This window comes from Acomys russatus, chromosome 2 (assembly GCF_903995435.1).
Source record: "Acomys russatus chromosome 2, mAcoRus1.1, whole genome shotgun sequence".
Lineage (NCBI taxonomy): Eukaryota > Metazoa > Chordata > Mammalia > Rodentia > Muridae > Acomys > Acomys russatus.
In genome coordinates, this window is record NC_067138.1 from 49,210,483 (window position 1) to 49,224,866 (window position 14,384).

Here is a 14,384-nt window from a genome sequence, read left to right on the forward strand (position 1 = left end):
AAACATTTGCTTTACATTCCTATCGCAGCTCCTCCCTCCTCACCTCCTGATCCCACCCTCCCACATTCTTTCCCCTTCCCCCAGTTCATAATATCAAGTCTATCAGGACTAAGCTCACCCTTTTACCCTGAAGCCTGACAAGGTAGCCCCACTAACGGAACGTGATCTAACTGCAGGAAACAGAGTCCATGTGGGAGACAGCCCCTCTCCAATTGCTCATAATGACGAAGGAGCCCATCAGTTACATATGTGTAGAGGGAATGCTCCTTGTTTGTTTGTGAGGGCCATGGACCTCAGTTAGTTGGCTCTGTAGGTCTTCTTGTGGAGTTACTGTCCCCTCCGTGTTCCACTATCCTTACACCAAATCTTCCACAAGAAACCCTGAACTCTGCCTAATGTTTGGCTGTGGGTCTCAGTATCTATTTCCTCAGCTGCCAGATGGAGCCTCTCAAAGGACAGTTATGCTAGTCTCATGCCAAAGTATCATTAGTAGTGTTACAGTTGTTTTCTCTCCTGACATGGGTTTCAAGTTGGGCCAGTTATGGTTTGGTCCTTCCCTCACTATCTTCTCCATCTTTTCCTCTGTATACCTTGTTGGCAGGGTAAATTTTATGTCAAAAGTGTTAAGGGTTCATTGATGTCCCCTCCCTCCAGTGGAAGTCCTGCCTGGTACAAGAGGTTGTCTTTTGCCACTTCAGTCTCCATGTCCCCTACAACTATAGTCATCTTTGTATCCCCCAAAGAAGCCTACCCTATCCTGGGTCACCAGCTTGTCCCCACAGTGCCTCCCATTAGCTTTCCTTCTCTCTCCTACCATTCTAATATCCCACCCTGCTCACCCCCTACCTGATCCCCACTGTCGTTCCCCTCCCAACATCCTCCCCCACTCAGTTCTCTTTCTTCAACACACTTTGCTCTCTATTATATTTCCCCTTCTGTGAGAGATTCAAGCATCTTCTTTGGACCCTCCTTGTTACTTAGTTTCTTTAGGTTTGAGGATTGTAGAATGATTATCTTGTACTATATGGATAATATTCACTAATAGGTGGGTACATACTATGTATGGTTTTCTGGGTCTGGGCTACCTCACTTAGGATGATCTTTTCTAGTTCCATCCATTTACCTGCAAACTTCATAATTTCATTGTTTCTAATAGCAGAGTAATATTCCATTGTGTAAATATACCACATTTTCTTTATCCACTCTTTGGTTGGTGAATATCAAAGATGTTTCTAGGTTCTGGCTATTAAAAATTAAGCTGTTATGAACATTGTTGGTGAGTATCGTTGTGGAATTGTGGAGCATCTTTTGAGTATACGCCCAGGAGTGGTATAGCTGGGTGTGGATGTAAAACTATTGCCAATTTTCTGAGAAAGTTCCAGATTTATTTCCCAAGTAGTTGTCCAAATTTGCACTCCCACCAGCAATGGATGAGTGTTTATTTCCCTTGTTCCACATCCTTGCCAGCATGCACCATCACTTGAATTTTTTTATCTTAACCATTCTGACTGGTGTAAGACTGACGCCCAGAGTAGTTTGATCTGATGGCTAACGACATTGAACATGTAATTGCTTCTCAACCACTAGTGATTTCTCTGCTGAAAATTCTCTTGCCTTATCTCTGTACCCAATTTTTAATTGGATTATTTTAATTATTTAATTGGATTATTTACTTCGTTGGTGTTTTATTTCTTGAGTTTTTTTAAATATATTTTTTTTATTAGCCCTCTTTTGGATGTAGAGTTGGTGAAGACCTTTGTCTGTTCTGTTTCTAATGAGAGATAAAATGGAAATTGATCCAGATGGAAGGTGAGATTGAAAGAACCTGGAAGGAGTGGAGGAAGAGGAAATAGTAATCAGAAATTTTAGTATAAGAAAACAAAATCTATCACTTACCAGGAGACTGGGAAAGAGGGGAGGACATCCTATTGGGACTCTAGATGAGAGAAGCATTGGAGGATAGCAAAGTAGAAGGATCCAGAGGGTCCTAGAAACCTACAAGTAGAACATTATGATAGACAGATTTGGGCCCAGGGGTCCCACTCAAACTAAGGCAGCAGCCAAGGACAATACCGATGGTAAACTTTAAATCCCTACCCAGATCTAGCCAATGGTCAGAACATTCTCCACAGTTGAGTGGAGAGTGGGATATGACTTTCTCATGTACTCTGGTGCCTCACATTTGACCATGTCCCCTGGAGGGGGAGACCTGGTGGCACTCAGAAGAAAGACAGCAGGTTGCCAAGAAGAGACTTGATACCCTATGAGCATATGCAGGGGGAGGTAATCCCCCTCAGGAACATCATAGGGGAGGGGAATAATGGGAAAATGGGAGGGAGAGAAGAATGGGAGGATACAAGGGATGGGATAACCATTGAGATGTAACAAGAATAAATTAATTAAAAAAAGTGTAAAACAAAACAAAAAAAAGAAAACAAAATCTATTTTCTATAAAAGGGGAAAACGTAAAACATTAGAACTGAATAAAGCATATGTATAATTTGAAAGAAAATAGTTTATATAAGTTAATTTTTCAAAAAAAATCATACATAGGAGCTATATTCTGAAAAATGTCCAAAACAGCTAACCAAAAAAAGAAGAATCTAAGTAAATGAGAAGCCGTTCTATGTGTGTGGGTGTGTAGAGGAGGGACATTTAACCTAGTAGACATGCAACATTTCCTGACATTAAATTAATTAACTAAATTTGGTACATACAATTTCTGTAAATTTTTACATATAAGCAGATAAAGTTAAAAGGGCAGGGAATATCATTTCAGAATCTAGATAAGCTGCTTCACAATGACCTCAATTACTTAGCAGGTGATACTGTCAAAGTAACAAACACTGATAAATGGTGTGATGACTTATGAGATATACAAATAGACTTGACTGACAAAGATTCAAAAGTGAACTAAAGCATAAGGACTCTCAAAAAGAAATATTACACTAGTTTAAAAGCATAGAAATTTTATAACCCTTTGACTTACATACTGTCTCTGAAAATATGTATGAGATCAACTACAGAATGCAAAAGTTAAGATATCTGTTGAACAAATAGGACAAAATATGGGAAATGTAAGATGAAGAACAATGAAGTCTTAGGTTTGATATAAAGAACATGGATAAATGGTAATTCCATTAAATTAATATTTATATTTTAAAGGCCCTAAGATCATGAAAATAATGTAATTACACTAAACCAAAATTTTCTGTCCAGTAAAGGAAATGGAAACAGGAATAAAAGCATGACTTGCAAAATGGAAGAAAATGATTCAGCTGACAATGTGGACCTCTGTACGCACAGTTCTACCTCAGCAGCAAAACTCCCAAATAAGCAGATGCAAACTGGCAAACCATCCTAATAGATAATTCTTTAACTTTTTTATAGCCTGAAATTAACACCAGGTACATGAAAATTTGTTTACCATGAAAGTATAAGGGAAATGAAAATTCAAAGCACAGTGAGAGATCATCTTATTTCAGTTAGAATGTCTACTAGGAAGTAGTTAAAACAAAAATGCTACATATTATTGAGGCAAGGGACTCAAGATTATGTAGAATATATAGGCATCTTGGAGAAGAATATCAGGTTTACTTCAAATAAAAATGGACATACAACTTGATACGGTAAGCTCATACCCCAGGACCAGCATAAAAGAAAAATTCCTCAATTGCCATATTTAATTTATAGCTACCCAACTTGCCAAGATGGAGAATTGGTGAAGTGAACATAAACTGATGGATTAAAATACATGCTGTATTTAAATTGGATAATAATATTCGTCTTTTTAAAAATGCCCATTGACAAGACCATGTCTTTTGTAATGCTCACCCCATCCTGCAGTCCTTGTTGCAGAGGAGCTACGTGTTGTAGTCTAGTAATTCACTGTGGTTTACTATGAGCCAGCAATGTTGTTCTATTAGGAACTCTTGTCAAGCCTTTTATGTGACCTTAATAAGCATAGTAACCTTGCTGACTGCACCGAGGCTTAGCAGTGACTTGTATATTGCATTTGAGTTTGACATATAGAATCACTTTTAATTTCATGGCAATAGACAGTCGTAATGGCTCATCTAATATGACAATAACAACTTTGCTGTGTAAAAGGAAAAATGGTGTTCTGTTCAGTAAATGTTGAAAAAAAAGGGGGGATAAAAATGACCTGTACAATATGGAAATGGATATTCACCAAGTTTTTCAACAGTATAACAAATGTCTCACCCCTTACTGTGAAACACCGTTTTCCAAAACAAAGATGGACTCAAAACAGAGCAGTTTGGAGGAATAGCCAGAGTATGGTCCTCAGTGAAATAATGTCAATCCAAAAAGAAACCGTAAAGAATAAAATAATTTTTATTTTTAAAAATTACATAACAATACCCAGCAAGGGGGAGGTACTGTAGTCATGAAGAGGTTTTACTTATGGAAAATTTGATACATTTTATTCCAAATGTACTGACCACTACAATTTTCCCAAATGGGCAAAACTTGACTACATAATATCTAGTACTGGTGGAAGGCATTTGCACTTTAGCATGGAAAAATTTTATTTTTATTGTGTATGTTTTCAGGCAGTGGGGCACACTTCCACATTAGCCATTTGAAAGAAGTATTAATACATTTTTATTTACAACTAGATGTTTGATCTATCAATCACATGAAAGTACTGTAGATGATTTGTATAAAAGCTATGAACTAGCCCTCTGGCTGCTTGGCAGCAAGTGTTTGATGTCCTGGATTTCAAAACAACACAGAGTTTATTTCAGTGGATAAAAAGGAATACTGTTACTCTGGGTGAAATTCATTGGAGCTTTTTCACCATTTTATTAAAATTCAAGATGTGCTAAAGAAATAGTAGATAAGATGATTAGTTCTGTGATAGGAAAGACATACTCATTAGATGGAATATAAACCACACACACTGTGAAAATGACTAAATTACCAACATTTAAAGTTTTAGGTGATTTTAACACCTGAAAGTATTCAGGATGGCTTATTTTTCATATATTTATGGCAACATAAAATTGTAACATTGTAACCACAGAGTCTTTTTTTAACTATAAAATGTATCACAGAAGTGACATAAAGTTTATCCTGAAATTGTACTCCAATATTGTGTTCATCATATCCTGAAATCAGATCACAATGAATTCAACATATTCTTTACATTCTGAGTCGTAGCTTGTGTTCTTATATATTTCTCTATATAAAATCAGAGTAGTATAGACTTGCTCAGAGCCATTTGTAGATATGTTTTCCGTTTATAATTTAATGATGTATGTCACATCACAAAATAGAAGAGTCAGGGAGCTGGAGAGATGGCCCAGCTTAATAGTTAAACATCTCTTTCACCTCTTGCAGATGACTAGAGTTCAGTTTTCAGCACTCATATTGGCTAGTTCACAACTACCTGTAACTCCAGTTTCAGTGGCTTGGATGCCCACTTTTGAGTTCTGTAGGTGTCCCTACTCACATGTTCATCACTCCCACATAGACATAAACATATTCCCACAATTACATAAATATAATTTAGGGACAACCATGGATGTGGTCTTTAATTTTTCAAGCATTATAAAGCTTATGAAGATCCTCAATGTTGACTGCTGAAATCTAGTGTCTATCAATTGACTGTGGTACATGTAAAATAATCTAATTTTAATATCAGAGCATCTTGTTTGTTTCTGATTTCAAAAAATGAAAATAAAATTGTAGTATCATAAAGCCCTGTTCTGGTATTTTAACTTTGTAACAAAATATTAAGTATGTTTGTCAGATTAATACATATTATTGCAGCTTTTTATTATTTTACCTTCAACCTCATAAACATCTTTATAAACAGCAGTTCTGGCCTGTGCTTTGTTTAGTTGGCTAATTCCCCTAAATAATAGAATACTTCTTGGGTTTGAATGGATTTGAAATGAATCAATTGGATGTCTTAATTTCTCAGCAAAAGTATCAAGCACTTTTATCTGTTATATTTCTGGTGAAGGAAAATAAAATTATGCATTTTAACAGCATTCAGGATGACTATATAGAATAATATCTTCAGGTACTTATACTCTGCTATATTGTTATACTGAGAAGAATGTGTGTGTTATTTTGCACATGCGTATGTGTGGGTTTGTGTGTATTTGTGTATGAGTGTGTTTATGTAGGGGTGTTTGTGTATGTGTGCATGAGTATATATATATGTGTATGTGTGTGTGTGTGTGTGCGCATGCGCGTGCATGCGCATACATGTCTGTGTGTGTATGTATGTGCAGTGTATGGAACATGCATGCGAATGTGTGAGTATATGCTCCTGTATACATAGATGAAGAAACTCAAACAAGACATTGTGTATCTTCCTGTTTTTTTGTTTTGTTTTGTTTTGTTTTTTGTTTTTTTCTGCCTCATTCCTTTGAGACACTATTTCTCAATAAACAGAAGCTCGCCATTTTGGCTTGGATGCCTGCCACAGAGCTCTCTGGCTTCATCTTTGCATGCCCCTCCCATGCTGGGGCTACTGGCAGGTATAGCCATGCCAGTCTTTTTATGTGGGTTTCGGAGATTTGAGCCTGGGATGTTATGCTGGTAAATCAAATGATATTACCCACTGAGACGTATCCCAGTACCCAGAAAGTACTTTAAATATAGATGAAAGTGAAAAAAATCTTCTGTTGTTGGCACTGATGACCAGGAAATGATACTTGAATAGTGACTAGTAAATATATACTAACAGCGTGCCCTATCACCATGCCTTTCCACTATCATAGTCCATGACCTCAAATAAACTTTTCTTTAAAGTTGTTTTTTTTTTTTTTTCTGGTATTTTGTAACAGCAGTGAGTAAAGTGACAAATCCAATATTTATTTCACTTCTGATATACATGATTTGTGCAGAACACTGAGTAGGAGGAACAGTTTTCATATTACTTCTACCTAAAACAATAATTATGCCTCACCTTACACTAAAGGAATATATATCAAAAAAATAAATTCTTCATTTTTACATTGTATTATTTGGATAGCCCATAGTAATTCAAGCAGAGATGTTATTGATTCTGTGTATCAGTTACTTAAAGGTATGATAAGCTTAGAATTGATAAATAAACTTTTGTCATGGAGTTTATCAATCAATATTATATTTATTAAAGTAATTTTACTTTCCTATAACAAATTTTGTAAAACCCAACGTTCTTAGACTAGCAATGCAATCAAGTTACTCTTAAAGTTACTATTCAGATCTTTCCCATCTTGCAAAACAGCAGGTGAAAAAGCCGCCTAGAAGCCTGCTGCCAAAAAGGCTGGTGATGCTGCTGCTGCCCCGGCCACTGATGCAGCCAAGAAGGGTGACACTAAGGTTAAGAATACAAAGGAGGGAAAGCCCCAATGCAGCGAGAACTTTGTTCTGGGTAGAGGGATTGGCAGGTACTACCAATCTGCAATGTACTTCAGAAAGGCATTGGACAAAAGGAAAACAAAATCCAAGGTTGAGAAGAAGAAAAAAGAGAAGATGCTTGCTACGGTCACAAAAGTAATCTGTGGTGATAGGAACAGTGGTACCAGTGTCTCGATATAAGTGAGTATATCCCATTTAACTCTTTTTGCTTCTGGGTGAACTCACTCATTATGATAATTTCTAGTTCAATCCATTTGTCCACAAATTTCGGGAATTCCTTGTTTTTAATAGCTGAGTAGTATTCCATAGTGTAAATGTACCACAGTTTATCCATTCTTCTACTGAGGGACACTTAGGCTGTTTCCATGTTCTGGCTATTATGAATAAGGCAGCTATGAACATGGTTGAGCATATGTCCCTGTTGTGTGGTAGTGCATCTTCTGGGTATATTCCAAGGAGTGGAATAGCTGGGTCTTGAGGAAGCCCTATTCCTATTTTTCAGAGAAAGCGCCGGATAGATTTCCAAAGTGGTTGTACTAGTTTGCATTCCCACCATCAATGAAGGAGTGTTCCTCTTTCTCCACATCCTCGGCAGCATGTGGTGTCAGTTGAGTTATTGATCTTAGCCATTGTGATGGGTGTAAGATGGAATCTCAGTGTCGTTTTGATTTGCATTTCTCTGATGACTAATGAGGTCGAGCATTTCTTTAAGTGTTTTTCAGCCATTTGATATTCCTCTGTTGAGAATTCTCTGTTTAGTTCCAAGCCCCATTTCTCTATAGAGTTATTTGGTTTGGTGGTGCCTAATTTCTTGAGTTCTTTATATATTTTGGATATTAGACCTTTGTCAGACGAAGGGTTAAGGGGTACGTCCCCATGGAAAACTTTACCTACCAGGAAAGTGGGTCAGAGGGGAGGACATCCTATTGAGACTTTAGGTGTGAAAAGCCTGAGAGAATGAGGAAATAGAAGGATCCAGAGGGCCCTGGAAAACTACAGGCAGGTCTGGGCCCTGGGGTCCTCCTCAAACTATGACACCAGTCAAGGAAAATATAGGCAGTAAACTTCGAACCCCTACCCAGATTAGCCGATGGACAGGACATTCTCCACCATTAAGTGGAGAAGGAGATCTGACTTTCACACAAACTCTGGTGCCCCATATTTGACCATGTCCCTTGGATGGAGACGCCTGGTGGCACTCACAGGAAGGATAATAGGTCATCAAGAAGAGACTAGATACCCTATGAGAATATACAGGGGATTGAGGTCTTCCTCAGTCACAGACATAGGGGAGGGGAATGGGGAGGAAGCGGGAGGGAGGAAGGAATGGGAGAATACAAGGGATGGGCTAACAACTGAGATGTAATTTGAATAAATTAATGAAAAAAAAAAAAAAAAAAAAAAAAAAAAAAAAAAAAAAAAAGAACGGTGGTACCCAGGTGGTGAAGCTTCGAAAAATGCCTTAGTATTATCCTACTGAAGCTATGACTCGGAAATTGCTTATCCATGGTCAAAAGTCCCTCAGTCAGCATGTGAGAAAGCTGAGTGCCAGCTTCATTCCTGAGACGTTCCTGATCATCATCATTGGGTGCCGCAGTGGCAGGAAGCAACTGGGAAGAGGCTTGCTGCTTGTGACTGGACCTCCTGCCCTCAAGAGAGTTCCTCTGAGCAGAATGCACCAGAAGTTTGTTATTGCCACATCTACAAAAGTTGATATCAGCGAAGTTAAAATCCCTGAACACCTGACTGACGCTTATTTCAAGAAGAAGCAGCTGCTCACAGCCCAGGCACCGGGAGGGCGAGGTCTTTGGGAAGGAGAAATAAGAGATTACAGAGCCGCGCAAGGCTGATGAGAAAACTGTGGACTAGCAGATTTTGCCAAAGATCAAAGCTGTTCCTCAGCTCCAGGGCTACTGAGATCTCAGTTCTCCCTGACAAACAGCACATATCCTCACACCCTGGTATTCTAAATTGCTAACAACCTAATTAAATGGCTTAGTACCTTTAAAAAACAAAGTTACTATTCAATCCTATGTTTGCATTTCATTAGGCAATAATGTACTTGGTTTCTATGTTCCTTATGACTGTCATTTTCAAATATTATTTAGAATCGGATTACCTGGTTAAAATAATCAGATTTGTGATCTTCTAATTGCAGTGTGACAACAGCATTTTTTTGCATATGACTAATAATGTTGCTTTTTAATTTTTAGCTTAAATCAAATAAGAATAATAGTGCAGTATAGAATGTTTGGACATATTCACACAGCCTACTAACAATGCCTACTTGGATTAAAGATTTATACTAACTTAATGTTTCCAAATACATTGATTTGAGAAGAGAACATTTTGCTATGTTTTCAATTATATTTTGTACTCTAAGCAATCTATGTGTATATTCTATGTTAATGGGAATCAAGAGCTCTGCAAGAAATGTTTCATTTTCCCACCTATAGCTGATATCCAAAAATAGCTTTTCCAGCTGGTTTGCTTTTTCTGTTTTTTTTTCCCCTCTCTCGCTTTATTTCTCTAAGTAAGAAGCATGTGCTTTGCAGAACCTATTGTTCAGCAGGAATCATTATCTATTCATTTATTCACAATGAATGATTTCAAACATAACCAAAGTACCTGCATTCACATAACCCTACACATTTGTATCATAATTTGTTTTTAATTAGATTTATACTGTCAATATGCATGAAGTGTCTTAAGAAAACTATGCCGTTTGTCATTATTTTTACAGCTTGCCTACTGTTATTTTTGTTACAGAATTAATAATTTTTTGCAATTATTTTTACCTGGTTTTCTATGCGCTTACAATTTATTTTTACAGCTACTGCTTCTTGGCTATAATTGTAAAAGTCCCTTCAATGTATTCACACATTATATCAATTTCATGTCCTTGATAAAAATCTCTCCTCAACCTGTTCCAATCTGTTCCTTTTTTTCATCTAGTATACAATTGTCATACTGGGAACTATTTTCCTCCTTTTATGGAGCCATTAATATTTGAGGAGTAGGTAAGAATAGAAATAAAGGAGTGTAGTCTGCATCAGCCCACTTTCTCTGCACAGCCTGCCTCATGGGAGCTGCAGAGAAGCCTAGAAGTCGTTCATGCTTGTAGTGAGTGAGACATTCATTTGGACAGACAAATCTTCCAGCATCCTGCCTGGAGAAGGTTGGCTGTAGTGCTAGCTTTCTCAGAGGATGCTGCAAGCTTCACAGTAGCTCTTTCAGAGCTCAGCTTGTTGAAATCTGTTTGCCACTGTGTCATGTGCCCAACACTAGACGTTTATGAAATTCTTTCCAGGCTTCTACTGGGCTGAGAAAAAAGAGCAGTCTCCTATTTCTCTAAATAGGATAAAGAAATCTTAAGTGTGTTTGTGTTGTGTATATATCTACCTAATTTTATTTTAAATTTATCTAAATGACAGTCCTTAAAGGTATCACATGCCAAGTATTACACAGACTTTAAGTGGTGTTGTGGTTTTAATGGCCCTTCTTTCAAATTCATGTATTGAGATCCAATGCTGAAATGGTGCTAGTTAGAAACTGAGTGTTCAGGAGGTAGATTTGATCTTCAAGCCAGAGACATTATGGGAGAAATTTTTGCTGCTAATCTTGACTGTTGATTAATATACTTGAAAGTGCTCAGAATATTAGTAAGACACACATCAGAAAGTGAAAATGTGGATGGTTCTGAGAAATGCATACTAGAAGATGGGGGCGGGGCACAGACTCACTTTGGATGTGGGTGGTATTATCCTGTTGGCTCAGGTAACGAATGGAACAAAGGTGTAAGAAGAAGGCTAAGGCCACAAACAAACTTCTCCTGAGCATATCACATTATTGTTAACTTCTTCCATGGACATGAGATTCTCCTAGTACCATTGACCCCTACCTTGTTCTGAGTCTTCCAGCTTCCTAGACAAAAGCTGATGGTGTCTCTGATTCTGCAACAGGCTGATAATCCCTATTGGACTATTCAGGTCAATTGTGGAAGTGGGTTAACAAATCCACCTTTGAAATATCAAATATATTCAATGTAGTCTGTTTCTCAACAGAAATGTGACTAGTGCAAGATCAGGGCATTTGTGAACAACAACAACAAAAAAAATAGCAGCAGTAACAAAATTTAAAAAATGACATATTAGTGACTATTGTGTCAGAAACAGTCATTGTGTCTCACTGTGACCATTGGAACTAGGCTGCCCCTGTGCTGTTGGCTTCTTTCTACTTCTACCACAGTGAGTTCTTTCCATTGCTTTATCAGCACTCTGAGGATATTTTTCACCTTTTAGCTTTAGGTCACGAAGTTGTCTTACTCTGAGCTTCTTTGTCCACGTGTACTTTCCTCGTGGAGGGGAGAATTTGTTGTCTTTTTTTAGACCAGGGCTGTGAAGAATAGAAAAGAAATTAGTAATTTATATATAGTCCAGTTGTAGAAAAATTAAAAATTTTGAACTAATTAAATAAGATTATTCTATTTGGAAATAAAATTTCTTCTAGTAATAATGTTTTAATATAGACACTAATATAAACCTAAGCAATTTTATGTATAAAAAGGTATTTTTGTTCTTAGTTAGCTGTGTTAAAAGAAAACATTGTATGCTTAGTTTAAAATTTTATACTTCTCAGTATTTAGAAAATTATCTTGATGGGCCAGAGACAAAGCTCAGTTGATAGGAATACTTGCTTTCAATGTGCAGACCTGAGTTCAATCCATGAGGCCTCATGTGCTGGAAGAGGAGAATTAATTCCTGAAAGTTGTCTCTTAGCTCCACATGTTCAGTACAACACACATATACACCATTCGTGGACACATGCATGTGTCTGAGTCCAAAGACACACCCGCAAACACACACACGTAAGAGAGACAGATGCAGAGTTAGAGAGAGGCAGAGAGAGAGGGAAAGGAGGGAAAAGTAAGAAGAGGTAGAGGGGAAAAAGGACAAGAGTGGGGGAGAAGGTAAATATGATAAAAACAATTTTTAAATATTATGAAACTCAAACTTTATTTTGTAATGACTTGTGTTGTCTTTTATATGAATACTTTTCAAGGAAATATTTTAATGTGATTTTAGTATACTTAATGCACTATATATCATATTGGTGACTCGCAATGTGTTTAGCTTTGTAATAAAAATTATGTCATGCAAAAGCTTGCAGAATTAAAGACATGCAAGATTAAAGACATGCAAAGTGACCAGTAAGTACACTTTACAGTGACATTGGTATGTGAAAATGTTTTTTACATGAATAGTGAGAATCAAACATTAGGACATAGCTTATCCAGAAAGCATTTTACTCACTCAGCCATCTTCTCCTCAACCACACACTTACTTTTTGTTTGTTTGTTTTCGATACATCCAGAGTTTCCTGTTCCTCCACTCCTCTCACCTACCGATGTTCTCAGACCCACTCCTTCTCTGTTTCCCTTCAGAAAAGAGCAAGACTTCCAGGAATAGACAACAAACTCAGCAGAACAAGATGCAATAAGACTAGGCACAAACCCTCATATCAAGACTGGGTGAGACAACCCTGTAGAAGGGAACGGATCCCAAAAGCAGACAAAAGAGTCAGACACCCCCATTCTGATTGTCCCACAAAAACATCAAGCTAACAACCATTACATATACAGAGGATACTGTAGTCTCATGAAGTCTCCATGATTGCCACCTCAGTCTCTCTCAACCCTATGAGCCTTAGTTAGCTGAAGTCTGTGAGCTGTGTTCTCCTGGATTCCTTGAACCCTCTGACTCTGATATGACTTTCTTCCCCTCTTCCATGGGGCTCCCTGAGCTCTAGGGGAGGGAGCTAATGCAGATCTTCAATTTGGGTTCTTTCCCCTAGTATTTGGCTGTGGGTGCTGCATCTGTTCCTATCAGCTGCCACAGGTAGCCTCTTTGTTGATGATTGGGTTAGGCACTGAAGTACATGTATATAAAGATATCATTAGGAATCATTTTATTGATTTTTATCTATTATAGGTCTCCATGCTATTCAGCTTCCAGTTGCTGGTCATCAAAGCAGTGTCAGGCATGGGCTCCCTCTTTTGACTTGGGCCTCAAATTAGACCCATCATTGATTAGCCATTCCTACATGTTCTGCACTCCATTGTACAAGTGCATATTGCAGGCAGATAGATTATAGGTCAAAGGTTTCATGCCTGGGTTTGTGTCCTAGTTTCACCTCTGGAAAACTTGCCTGGCTACAGAGGATGTCCAGTTCAGGCTGACAATCTTCCATTACTAGGCTCACTCTCACAGAGTTCTGAAAATGTCTACTGGACTAGATTTCCACATGGCCTACGAAACGCCTTCCAATTCCAGGTGTTTCTCCCAGAACTCACCCTTCATCCCCTCTATGCCTGACCCTATTTCCATCCACAATGACCCCCATTCCAATCACAAATTCTATTCTTCATCCCCTTCCAAGGGAGATCCAGGCATCTCCCTTAGACCTTTCCTTGTTACTTAGCCTTTCCAGGTCTCTGGATGGTAGCCTGATTATCACTGAGTTAACAGCCAATGCCCACTTATGAGTACATATCATGATTGTCTTTCTGGACCTACCAAGTTTCATTTCTAATTTTGTAAATTTGGAAGTTATCTCTATGTCTTTCAGTTAATTTAGATAAGTTTTGTCTATCTTGTTGATTTTCTCAAAGTACCAATCCTGTTTCATTGATTCTTTGTGTTGTTCTTTGTTTCTATTTTATTGAATTCAGCCCTCAATTTGATTATTTCCTGTCCTCTACTCCTCCTGGGTGTGTTAGCTTCTTTTTGTTCTAGAGTTTTCATATTTGCTGTTAACTTGCCAGTATGAGATCTCTCTCATTTCATTTTCAGTCTTGGAATCCCCCTACAAAGCTTGTTCCAGGACACCACAGCTACACAGAAAAACCATGTCCTGAAAAACAAACAAACAAAAAAGATACACCCAGTAAAACATCTCCTAGTTCATATAAAAGCTAGTCAACCTAACAGTAAAGATTCACT

The 14,384-nt window shown here is 37.8% G+C and overlaps 1 pseudogene; it reads left to right on the forward strand.

Annotated features, from left to right (window-relative positions):
• Window positions 1-3,608: 3,608 nt before the first annotated feature.
• On the forward strand, window positions 3,609-9,353 carry LOC127198216 (60S ribosomal protein L6-like; annotated as a pseudogene).
• Window positions 9,354-14,384: the final 5,031 nt, after the last annotated feature.